This window comes from Bubalus bubalis, chromosome 8 (genome assembly GCF_019923935.1).
Source record: "Bubalus bubalis isolate 160015118507 breed Murrah chromosome 8, NDDB_SH_1, whole genome shotgun sequence".
Classification (NCBI taxonomy): domain Eukaryota; kingdom Metazoa; phylum Chordata; class Mammalia; order Artiodactyla; family Bovidae; genus Bubalus; species Bubalus bubalis.
The window spans coordinates 103,796,468-103,809,947 of record NC_059164.1 but is presented as its reverse complement, the minus strand read 5'-3'; the positions used below and the strand labels follow the sequence as shown (position 1 = coordinate 103,809,947).

Below are 13,480 nucleotides of genomic sequence, written 5' to 3'. Positions count from 1 at the left end.
CTTCCACCTGCCAGGACCTGACAGTCCATGTCTGAAGAACCACTCTGGCCACCTCTCTGGTCCCTCTGGGACCCTGTGAGAGACCCGAAGTGCCGGATAGCTAACCCTCCACCCCGCCTGCGCAGGCCTCCACGCAGGAGCTTGGAGAAATCAGTGGATGAGTAGCACAGCAACCTCACAGGTCAGCCTCAGTAACTGGAAGCGCTTTCTGCACCGTTCCTCAGAGCTCTGCAAAAATTGAGCCCTGGTTGCCCACAGCAAGAGCGCACCCACCAGCCAATCATTGTCCCATTCCCTCCCCATACCTACTGCTGTGACCCCCCCAACCCCCCTCTAGCCATCTCCCTGTCTTGGGGTGCACTTCTGAGGGACCCTGACTCACACAGGGCCTGACTCAGCAAAATGTCTTCAGAGACCCAAGTGTGCCAAATAATTTCCCCTGGGGACCTGTTATAATTAATAAGACTGACAGCACATTATTAGCACATCTGTTTTTTAATGCAGGATAAATATTCTTAGAAAGCAAGGTTTTCTGAAGCTCCTCAGACAAGGCCCTTTCAGTTCCATTCTCACTGCTTCTTCATACCCTTCCTTCATCACCCTTTCTTTGCAACGGCAGACCAACTGACCACAAATGAACGAGGGCTAAAATAACCAAGGTTCGTGATTCCTAATATATTTTTATATCCTGCTGTTGCCTCTTTAGCAGAGACCTCACGACAGTCAGCCAATCATCCCTCCCACAGAACCTGTAAAAAAAAAAAAAAAAAGCCCTTCAAACAGCAGCCCAGTGCTTCCCTGCGGGGTCAAACATCACAGATTTAACTAACACCGTCACCATCACCGTCATACACTGTTACACAGCACGTACTATCCACCAAGTGTCCTGAACACTTCACATATCTTAACTTGTTCATCCCGCAAAGCAGCCATTATTATGAAGAGACTGGGTCTAAAGTCCCACAGGAAACAGAAAAGCTGAGATTGAAACCCAGGCCACCTTACCTCCAGGCCCTGATTCTAAGGGAGAAGGCAGACTTCCAAACAGCGTCCAGCCAGTGCTGGTGGTATCCTCAGGTCTGGAGTCAGCCCCAGGTGAGAAGCCCTTGAATAACTGGGGTGGAGGCCGGCCCACGAACAAGCCACAGGTGAAACGTTTTCATGCCCTCCTCCGGGGGATCTTGCTAACCCAGGGATCGAACCCACATCTCTTAAGTCTCTGGCATTGGCAGGCAGGTTCTTCATCACTAGCACCACCTGGGAAGCCCCACACTGTATGGGAGACAGTAAATAATGAAATATTCCACAAATACTCTACTCTATCCACAGATGCCGTGGCAGGGGCAGGGGCAGGGATGTCACTTAATCCAGAAAAATTTCTCTGAAATCCCCCCTTTGCTGGAATTTAATAGTTGAAGAAATCTACATCAGCGTCCCAGCTGAACTTAATATGGGATATTCCAGCATCCCTCTCGGTCTTGTGAGATGCTGACCGTTTTCTCCCAATTCTCTACCGACCTCTGACCTCCATCACTCAGCTTCCCTCCAGGGCCCCCTTCCCACCCCCCACCCCCCACGCCCAGAGCTCAGTGCCACTTCTGCTTCCTGCTTGGGGCCCAGCTGGCACAAAGGATGCCACTTTCATTGTCTCTGGCTAACGAGAAAAGAACAGAGGCGGTCTCCGTGGGTAAATAATGCATTCACTCGTGGCCAGCTGTTCAAACAAAGGTTTTCTCGGTGGTTCAAACACAAACCGGCAGCAGGATGGAGTCTTTGCGGGGAACACTGCAGCCTGAACTCGGAGTCTGAGCTGAGGCCGCCAGGACCATGTGCATTCATCCACAGCAATTTTGTTTTAGCCAAAAACATCATCCATCACGTTAAATTAATGGTGGTAGTTTGAATTTTATTGATTTTGTCATTTGATTGGTTTTTAATGTGTAAATCTCTTTAAGGTTTATGGGTATATAAGTACTAAGGGTTTATACCTCGCCTTTTTTATATTTAAATAAAATTATAATAAAAATGGGCTTCCCAGGTGGTGCTAGTGGTAAAGGACCTGCCTGCCAATGCAGGAGACATAAGAGACGCAGGTTCAATCCCTGGGTTGGGAAGATCCCTTGGAGGAGGGCATGGCAACCCACTCCAGTATTCTTGCCTGGAGAATCCCATGGACAGAGGAGCCCAGTGGGCTGCAGTCCATGGGGTTGCAAAGAATCAGATACAATTGAACATGTACACATGACAACAACAAAAATAATTGAAGTCAACTCTGGGGGTCCATGAGAATTTTTCCTTTTAAACACCACTCTACTCATACGTGGGCCTTTTCCTCAGATGTGAACACCCCTTGTGGGTTTTTGGTTTGTTTTTATCTTTTTAAGGATGGGAAAACATTTTTTTATACAATTTTAAGGGCTAACTGCCATTCATAGATATTACAAAATATCAGCTATATTCCCCCTGTTGTACAATACATTCATGAATCTACCTTAAGCCCAGAAGTTTGTGACCCCCACTCACCCACCCACACACTGGTAAATATTGGTTTGTTCTACCTGTGAGTCTGTTTCTTTTGCATTTTATTCACTAGTTTGTTTTATTTTTAAGATTCCACATATAAGCAACACCACACAGTACTTGTCTTTATCTGTCTGACTTGTTTCACTCAGCATAACACCCTCCAGTGAATATACCTTGTTAAGGTTAATCTCTGTATTCCCCCTAGAATCTCACTTCTAGCAGAATGCTCAATGGAGTTTGCAATTGATTGGGTCACTGAACTTTGCCCCTCATTCACCCGATTCCACTTCAATGTCCCGACAGTTTCTCGTCCCTTTCTCTTCCTTCTCCAGACTATACCCCCCCAAATTTTCAAATTTCCAGAATGCCTTCTCATCAAAGGAAAATCGGGAATCCTACGCCTGTCATTCATGACTGCACACAACCAGATAATTCTAAGTGTACTTTTCATTCTCTCGCTACAATAACCCTAACCCAGCTTTTCTGCTCACACCTCCCATTACATAACACCAGAGCGTACTCTGCCTTCCTCCCGGCCCACTCAGCTCCTTCTCGGGACCTGCCTAGTACACAAGTTACACACACACCAAACTTCCCTTTTCCTTTCTGCAGCAGCACCCACTCTGTCTGAACCACCCATTTTGGCCTTCTAAAGTAACCAAATGTTCCACAAGACTCCCCAGGCTAATAAGCTTTTGGAGGACAAGGAAAAGATCTCACTACACTCTTTAATCCCTTAACTTGGCCTCAATTCCCCACTAAAAGCCGAGTCTTTACTAACAGCTTATGTGCAGTAGGTTATTTGGGATGGATCCCAGGAGCGGGAGTGAGGAACTAGGGGAGAGAGAAACACAGCAGGGGAGAGAGCCGATGCAAATGTGCGTGAATGAGTGGTCGCTGTTGGGTCCCTGCATGGCTCACTCCATCGCACTGGACCCTCTGAGGATGAACAGAATATGGCTCAGACTCCCCCACCCAAAGGACAAAGAAGGAAGCAATTCACCACCAGCTCCCGCCCCTCACTGGTAAGGGTTAACCCAGGGATGTTGACTCCTTCACACTCCAATGGGCCTTCCAGTGATGGTCCCCAGAAACCCATGGGTAGAAAGGAACAGCTATGTGATACAACTGAAGCAAGATGCTGTCCTATGACATTCTGGGAGGCTCCTTGCCCAGCAATGGCTGGAGTAAAAGATGGGTTGAGAAGGATGTAAGGCAGGACACAGAGATGTCTGATACAGCTCAACGGCACCTAGCGCAAGGCTATACTTAACATAGATGTGCCGTCCTTAATGGTGTTAAGTCCAGTCGCTCAGTCATGTCCAACTATTTGCGACGCCATGGACTGCAGCACGCAAGGATTCCCTGTCCATCACCACCTCTCAAAGCTTGTTCAAACTCATGTTCATCGAGTCAGCGATGCCATCCAACCATCTTATCCTCTGTTGTCCCCTTCTTCTCCTTGCCTTTAATCTTTCCCAGCATTTGGGTCTTTTCCAGTGAGTCACCTTAATGGTGAAATCAACTCAAACACTTCCTCCTTGAGGACCTTGCCCACCAATCAGTGATATTCTGTGGTCATCCACTTTCAGCCCTGCAAAATTCAAGGCTTCCTCTTTATATCAATTATAAACGCTCTTTGATCCCCTAACTAAAATGGCGTTAACTGTGAAAACAGCAAGACAATACAATCATTAGATTTTTACATAACATTTCTGAACAATTATCTAAATAACCTTCTCCCCCTGCCTCAGGAGGCACAGTTAGCATACCCAGATATCAGAGGTTATCCAACTCAAATGGTGGTTAAGCAGATAGCAAATAAAATGGTCTCTTCAATTCCACAAACATTTGCTGAGTCCTCATCATTTGCAATATACCATTGTAGGTGCCGGGGCTTCCCTGGTAGCTCAGCGGTAAAGAATCTGCCGGTGCAGGAGACACAGGTTTGATCCCTGCATCAGGAAGGTACCCTGGAGAAGGAAATGGCAACCCGCTCCAGTATTCTTGACTGGAGAATCCCATGGACAGAGGCACCTGGCAGGCTACAGTCCATCGGGTCGCAAAGAGTCAGACACGATTCAGCGACTAAACAACAGCAACATTGTAGGTGCCAAAGAGATGAAATGAGTATGCCATGGTCCCTGGCCTTGGGAGGCTTACCCTCAGACTGAAGATGGCCCAAGTCATCAGCGAGGTAGACAACAGGAGGCGCCCCAGGAAACAGATGCACTGGATTCAGAGGGAGGGGGCTCCCATTCCGATGGGGGGACGGGGAATGGCTTCCTGCAGAAGATGTTGAGATGGGCACTGACTGGTTGTTCCACCTGGAAGGATGCTCCCAGAGAGAAGCATGAGAATAGGAAGAAGAAGACGGACTCCGCAGACTCGTTTGGCTGGGCAGTGCCCTCGCCTGAGCCCTCCTATGCCCTTCTAGTCCAACGGTTATCAAGTCTCCTAGTTTTCATGCTGTGTTATGTGGAGTCCCAGGAACCTGGGAACAGATGGACAGCAATCTGATGGGATGGACAGGACAGAGCCCGGGACTCAGAGGTCCCCTTCCCACTTCAACTAGAGCAGCTGAGTTAGAACAACATGAGCTCCACAGTTAAACAAGCATTTGGAAAGTAAAAGCTGCTTTTGGAGTGGGAAGTACCAGTGTATGAGGCAGGGACCCACTTGATATCACCAACCAGCCACAGGAGCAGGGCCTGGGGCCTCAAGGGGCCTCGGTTTACTCACCCGCCACCTCAGCACTTCTTGAAATGTCTCCAGCTATTCTGCCATCACAGTATTGTTGGACAGTTTCAGAGGAAACTGCTTCACCCTTGGAGGCCGGTAGGGTATGCACTTATAGCCAGTGATCTGCCTCAGACTGAAATGCAGAGCAAGCTCCCAAGTCACCATATATGTCACCTCCTTTTCCTTCTCTTCCCCAGAAGAGGCTCGAGCAGTAAGATTAATGAAATGTACTTTCTTGGCAAAAGTCATTTATCACTCAGACCAAGTGGGTGAGTGGGTACTTGCAGAATGGAATTTGCAGGATTTTAAGGGGCATCCTCACTTCTCTGATAAACAAGAGAAAGACCTTTGATGTTACCTCCCTGGAGCTCCTAGGGAGTCTCCATGAAGACTGGAAACCGTGGAGAGAGGTTCTTGCTAAAAGGGTAGGAACAGAGAAGCAGGAAAGAGGGGAGATAACTGATACCTTGACCCGGAACAATTAGTAGATTTTTACATTCTAATCCAGTAACAGGACAGAGTTAGTGAGGTGATTTCTGAAGATAAATTGCTTTGAGGCAAATAAATCTTCCAGAATAGAATGAGCCCAAAAATCAGATGAAAACATCCTGCATGAGTTAATTCATCCTGATGACCTACTACACACATGGGCAAAAAGGAAAGATGAAATACCAATAAATGGCAGGAAAAAACAATTATTGACTTTGTAAATTATGCATCCTTAATACTTCTAATCTAAAGACTAATGTTTCTGGCTTTGTCATGAAATGCCAAAAGTGTTAACTTCATTCAACTACTTCTATAAATTAGTATACACACTTTAGTTTACTGATGGATGTAATCAGAATGAAAATATTGATATAAGCAAACACTCATTGCTGGCAATAGAAAAATAAATAGAAACACAGTCCATGACAGCAGTCATTTGTCCTACTCTTTTTTTCTCCCAGGAAAAAGTTATTATAAAGTAAGATGATGGAGAGCCATTTAGGTTCTGACCTTTTCTCCTTCTCTTTATATTTTTTAATCCAGAATTAACATCAGAAAATACCCTGAACCTTTCAACATTTGTCTTCTCAGATTCTATGCAAGCTGGCTTCTCCACACCTGAGGGAAGAAGAAGCAATTCATATTTGAGGAACATTCCCTAGGCAAGGGAATTGTCAGCAAAGACACTATTTTTGAGGCAATCCTGTATAACATAAATGGGAAATTAATGTATTAGATAAACAGAGGATGGCAGATGCCATATTCTTCAAGTTGTAGGCAGCTTCATGTGCCTGTCTTACTCAGCAAAGCACCATAGACAGGGTGCCTCAAACAACAGACACGTATTTTCTCCAAGTTCTGGAGGGTAGAAAGTCCAGGATCGAGGTCCCACAGGGTTCAGTTTCTGGTGGGCTTTCCTTCCCCACTTGTAGGCAGCCACCTTCTTGCTAGGTCTTCATGTGGCCTGTCTTCCCTGTGTGCACATGGACCCAGAGCCAGTGAGCTTTTCTATATCTCTTCTCATAAGGACACTAATCCTTTTGGATCAGGGTCCCACCCTTACGATCTCATTTAACCAGAAGTACTTCCTTACCACAAAGATAGTTATACTAGGGGTTAGGGCTCCCATATATGAACTGAGTGGAACAGGGGAGATCATATACATTCAGTCCATAAAAATACCTATGAAGAAATTTGCTATTCTCTGGAACTTAGGTAAATTATTTACTCAGTCAGTTCAGTTCAGTTCCTCAGTTGTATCTGACTCTTTACGACCCCATGGACGGCAGCACACTAAGCCTCCCTGTCCATCACCAATTCCCAGAGCTTACTCAAACTCATGTCCATCGAGTCAGTGATGCCATCCAGTCATCTCATGCTCTGTTGGCACCTTCTCCTCCTGCCTTCAATTTTTCCCAGCATCAGGGTCTTTTCTAATGAGTCAGTTCTTTGCATCAGGTGGCCAAAGTATTGGAGTTTCAGCTTCAGCATCAGTCCTTCCAATGAATATTCAGGACTGATTTCTTTTAGGTTAGGAATGACTGGTTAGATCTCCTTACAGTCCAAGGGACTCTCAAGAGTCTTCTCCAACACCACAGTTCAAAAGCATGAATTCTTCGGCACTCAGCTTTCTTCATAGTCCAATTCTCACATCCATATCTGACTACTGGAAAAGCCATAGCTTTGACTAGATGAACCTTTGTTGGCAAAGTAATGTCTCTGCTTTTTAATATGCTGTCTAGGTTGGTCATAGCTTTTCTTCCAAGGAGCAAGCGTCTTTTAATTTCATGGCTTCAGTCACCATCTGCAGTGATTTTGGAGCCCCCAGAAATAAAGTCTGTCATTGTTTCCATTGTTTCCCCATCTATTTGCCATGAAGTGATGGGACTGGATGCCGGATGATTCACTCAGTCAGTCAGTATTTATTCTTACTATGTGCCAGGCATTTCCTTCATGTCAAAAGGAAAAGAGGAAAAAGGAGAAGGAAGAGAAAGAGGGAACAGACATTCATGTCGTAACGATGCCTGCCTCGCTTCTTTAGATCTTCAGTTTTGCATATTTACCTTTAAAGTGAGCTTACTGACTCTCAAACTGCTGTTTCTATATGTTAAGTATGAAGCCTCAGGAGGAAGTAGTACAATTCAAATCACTATTTGTGTGTTCTTCCCAAGTTTTGGTGCAATTATATATTCTGAATTGTATCACTGAATTCCACTACTCATTTATACAAAAAAGTTCTATCTTTAGTCAGTTCTTAATTCTGTAAGCCCTTGGGGACCTAGACCTTGCCCTGTTCCAATGAAATTCACAGCTACATAGTGTGTGATACACAGGGACATTCATACAATTGTTGAATGAATAAAGACACAATAACCTCACTCAAAAGCTTAAAACATTGTTTTAATAAGATTGTTAAAGAAATAAGCTCCTAAAATTCAATCCTGATCTTTCCTACCATGTGTCTTCTTTTTCCTATAAATTAGCTTTCAAAAACAATGCAGAATTTTGTCTTTTAATCAATAGAACAGAGGTTTTGTCAAATCCTATTTGATTTTTTCTTAGGAGTCAATGTTTTGATTCCTGTGCTGGAATCATCAAAATCCATAGGGCCCAAGTGAACATCATCCTCCCAACTTGGGTCACATTGCTACCATCAACGTGGGTCTTACCTCTCATTCAACAATTATTTATGAAGCGCCTACAATTTGCCAAGCACTGAACTAGACACACAGTGACATAATGGTGTGAAACAGACAAGAAACAGACACAGTCACAGTCCCTGCCCTTATGATGCTCACACTTTAGTGAAGGAAACTATCACAATAATAAATGCATAACTACTAGCTGGATTAAGGGTACTGAAGGACAGGAATCCAGGTCTATAAAATCCGAGAACAGAAAGTCAGGTAAGAATTCAAAGGCCTTGTCCTTACCAATAATGCACAATTTCAGGGGTCACACTCTTTGTACACCACCTCCTGAGTTTCCAGTTTACTGCTTCTAGTGATCCACCTCCAAAAATCTTTTGATCCCACCAGGACTTACAATCCATCCATCCCATCACTTTTTCACTGTCCCTCATCTGCTCCTGTCCTTTCTCTCCACATTTTCCAGTTTGGATGGCACAGCCAATCATTCCTGTACTCTCCATCTCTAGGACCCACTTTCACTTCTTCATATTCTATTTTAGCAAACTCTTGATTAACGCTAATTCTTTGCCAGGACTTCCCTGGTGTTCCAGTGGTTAACAATCTGCCTTGCAAAGCAGAGGATGCAGGTTCAATCCCTGGTCAGGAAACTAAGACCCCATATGCTGAGGAGCAACTAAGCCTGTGCAACGCAGATCCCATGTGCCACCATTGATGTGGCCAAATAAATAAATATTAAAAAAAAAAAAAAAACTCTTTGCTTTCTCCATGAGTTGGCCCACACAGCAAAACACCCTAGAGAAAAACACACAATCATGCCACACTAGTCTCACATTAAATATGATACCACAAGCCTCAACTGAACCCTTAAGGCTGCTTGCAAGGATATCATATTTCCAAGTCCTCCCCTTCATCACCTGCTCCCCATCCTCACAGGTGATGATCTTGCATCCTGTACCACTGAGATTTGAAGCAATTGATAGAATTTCCACTAACTCCCATGACCGCATCTGTCTACCTACCAGCACGTGCCTAACTACCACACATTCTGCCTTGCCTCCCGTTACTATAAATGAGCTGCTCATACACCTGTCTGATGCACACCTGTGCACTAGATCCCATCCCTGGGTGCCTAGTTAATGATATCACTGTAAGGATCCACCCCCCAACATCGGTAAATTTCCCTTCCCTATTGGACCGTTCCCATCATCATGCAAATCTGCTATTATTTCTCCCACCTTTAAACATCCCTATCCCAGGGCCACTTCTCAGTCCAACTAATCTTCCATTTCTCTACCACCTTTATGACAAACCATCTTTGAGAAGTTCTTTATACTCAAGGTCTCCAATATCTCCTCTTCTATCCTCTCGTGAACCTAGCCCAACTGGACTTCTGCTACTCTACCAAAACAACCACCAAGGACCTCCAAATGGTCAAACCCAGTGGACAAATCTAATTCTTCATTTCATTTGCTCAACCAGCAATTTGTGACACAGACTGCTTCCTTCTCCTGGAAACACTTTCTTTCACTTAATTTCCACTGACCACTCCTCCTTGGTTTTCTTTCTCCTGGACCTCTTTACGGTGCAGTGCCCAAAGCCTCAGTGTTTAATCTTCTCTCACCCATTCCCTTGTGGTCTCATCTAATAGTTTTAAACAACTAGTCTATGCCAACAACTCGGAGAAGGCAATGGCAACCCACTCCAGTACTCTTGCCTGGAAAATCCCATGGACGGAGGAGCCTGGTAGGCTGCAGTCCGTGGGGTCGTGAAGAGTCAGACATGACTGAGAGACTTCACTTTCACTTTTCACTTTCATGCATTGGAGAAGGAAATGGCAACCCACTCCAGTGTTCTTGCCTGGAGAATCCCAGGGATGGAGGAGCCTGGTGGGCTGCCATCTATGGGGTCGCACAGAGTCGGACACAACTGACTCGACTTAGCAGCAGCAGCAGCATGCCAACAACTCTCAAGTTTATATCCCCAGTCCAGATCACTCTGCTGAACTCCAGACACATATATCCATGTGCCTCCTCTGCAATGTTTACCAGACATCTCCAACTTAATACATCCCAAACGAAAGCCCTTATCTCCCCAAAGTCTGCTGGATCATTGAGGTCTCCATCTTGGTTGACAGCAGCTCCATCCCTGGTCAAGCAAAAACTTTGGAGCCTTCCCTGAGTCCTCTCTTTCTCTCACATCCAATCCATAAGTAATCCTCTTCACTCTACCTTTAAAATATCTCCAGAATCCACTTTTCACCACTTCCTCTGCTAACACTCTGCCCCAAGCCCCCATCACCTGTCTGTGCTGTGAACTGCCTCCTAACTGATCTCCTTGCTTCTGTTGTTGTTCCCCTACAATCTACTGTCAGCACAGCAACCAGAACGACCCCAGTGGTTGTGACCCCTCCTCAGAGTGCAAGCAAAGACCTAACGATGGGCCTATATGAATACACCTCCTACTGCTCTGCCCCTCCCTCCCTCACTCACTCTACTCTGCTGGCCTCTGGCTATTTCTCAGGCAGGCCAGGCATATGCCAGCCTTAGCGATTTAACATGACTGCTTCCTCACTCTTCCTCCTCTTTCCCCAAAATCTATATGTCTTGGTCCTTTATCTCCTTCAATGTCATCTATTTGGTGAGTCCTTCCCTGTCCCACCTCCTTGAAATCCCAAGCCAGTGCCCTCCTCCACATTCCCTATGCTCCTTATCTTGTTCCATTTTTTTCCCCAAACACTCATCAGCTTCAAACACAACATCTGTGCTGTTGTTGTTCAGTTGTCAAGTTGTGTCTGACTCTTTGCAACCCCATGGACTTCAACACACCAGACTTCCCTATCCTTCACTATCTCCTGGAGTTTGCTCAAACTCACAATATTATCATTGACTTATTCTGATGACTGTCTCCCTGCTAGAATGTAGACTCAGCCATGGCAGGTATCTTGTTTCTTTTTTACTCCTCTATCTCAGGTGCTTAGACCAGTGCCAGGCACATTGTCAGTGCCCAGTGATATATTAATATGCTGAGTGAATACATGAAACAAGAGGCAGAGATGCGCTCACTCAATGGCCACAAGTGAAACACCCAAGGCTTATCCAGGCATGAAGAGGGTGATGAGTACAAGGACCACTGTGTTCCCATTAACGAGTTGGCATTTATTAGAGTATTAACACATATAGTTTCATCAAAGTACCTGGTAGTGACTTTGGAAAGTGGCCTGAGGCCAAAAGAAGGCTTGAGACACCTGGTAATTGCAGAGAGTTTAAGAATTTCTAAAACTTTCTTACAACCTATCATGTGCACATGCCCAGCCGCTCAGTCACATCTCACTCTCTGCCACCCCCACAGACTGTAGCCCACCAGGCTCCTCTGTCCAAGGGATTCTCCAGGCAAGAATACTGGAGTGGGTTGCCATTTCCTCCTCCAGGGTATTTTCCTTACCCGAGGATCAAACGTGCATTCCCTACATCTCCCTGCATTGGCAGGTGGATTCTTTACCACTGATCCACCTGGGAACTTACTCCAAAGAGTAAAAGACTATGAACTTCTCTTCCTAGGGAAAATAAAGAGTCGGCATGACCTATCAAAGCCCTAAATGCCTTTAAAGTGTCAAGTTTCAGCTTTAAAAGTCATGTACATTTTGTGCTCTTCTCTGTAATATATCCATTTGTTTAAGTATAAAAATAATGCTAAATTATTTAATAGTTTAATTACTTGATTTTCCAAATAATCATAGAGTTAAATTCACAAATGACACAGGGGTGCCATGTTTTTCCTGGGCATCACATCCTCCTAGGAAGTATAGGAACCCCACTTTGAGAATCACAGGACACTTTGGAACTACCAAACAGCAACCAGGAGGGTTGCAAAGCTGAATGGAAGCACAAAAACAAACGCATATTTCACAGTTTTGCCTTGTCGAACCCTAACTGACCCTTCTTAAAGGTCCTGTTGAGAAGCTCTTTTGAGTTAAACAGACTCTCTATAAATTTCTGTCTTTGCTTTCACAGTCTTCTAACGACCACATACTTTGTTTCAGAGCTATTTGAGAAGCTGCCATGTCGCATTTTATGTTTTCCCTATAACATCCTTTAGCATTCTAACTTGGAAGAGGTCATTACAACTGATGAGGGAAATTAAGGAGAAGAATAATTGTAATGAAAATGACATTAACATGCATTTCCATTTGTGGCTAAGTAAAGCAAAAGAAATAAAATGTTCCATCTTTCAGATTACAATCTTGGGATGGAGGCTGAGTTCAGACACTACAGCTCAGCCAGCTAGCCCTTCCCTGGCTGCATTCTGATTTCTACTCTTCTCCCCTCTTTTTCTCCTCCATTCCTCCTCCGTCACGCCCTAACATTTAGACAAAAGCCCACAAAGGGCTTAGGTCATACCTACTGTAATGGATTTAAGTCCGGCTTCTGACTCTTTTCCCCAGTCTCAGATGGTAAAGAATCTACCTGCGATGTAGGAGACCCAGGTTTGATCCCCTGGAGAAGGGAATGGCTACATTCTCCAGTGTTCGTGCCTGGAGAATCCCATGGTCAGAGGAGCTGGCAGACTATAGTCCGTGGGGTCTCAAACAGTAGGACATGACCCAGCAACCAACACTTTCACTTTCTGACTCTTTCAGTGCAACTGTCCTTGAAGTTCATTAAGAGTTCTGACTTTCAGCCCATGTTATTATAAGCCGAATTGTGTCCTCTCAAATTTATGTGTTTCAGCATGGCCCGGGGCTAGGGCGGGCCCTAATCCAATATGGCGGACACCACTGGAAGAAGAGGAGCCTAGGACACCGGCCCCGAGAGGGCGCACCGTGTGAAGACACAGGGCGGAGATGGCCATCTACGAGCCAAGGAGCGAGACCAGAAGAGCTGGTTCCTTGATCTCAGCGTTCTAGCCTCCAGAATCGCGAGAAAATAAACTTCTGTTGTCACACTACCCAGTCTATGTTCCCAAAGCAGCCCCGGCAAACGAACACAACCCATTAATACTGAATAATAGATAGAACTCAGTAATGATGAAAGCAAGGGTAAAAGAAGGAGTGGAGATAATTGATGATGGTGCTCAGA

The 13,480-nt window shown here is 45.1% G+C and overlaps 1 protein-coding gene and 1 long non-coding RNA gene across 4 annotated transcripts in view; both read right to left on the bottom strand.

The window, feature by feature from the left end:
* TMEM178B (transmembrane protein 178B) overlaps window positions 1-13,480 on the bottom strand; it is a 415,633-nt gene that overhangs the window by 369,457 nt on the left and 32,696 nt on the right. The gene's annotated exons all lie outside the window — the stretch shown is intronic.
* LOC123334821 lies at window positions 477-2,074 on the bottom strand. The gene is made up of 2 exons (XR_006552980.2): window positions 1,006-2,074; window positions 477-749 (listed from the first exon to the last, which is right to left on the bottom strand). It is a non-coding gene; the product is annotated as an uncharacterized LOC123334821 (long non-coding RNA).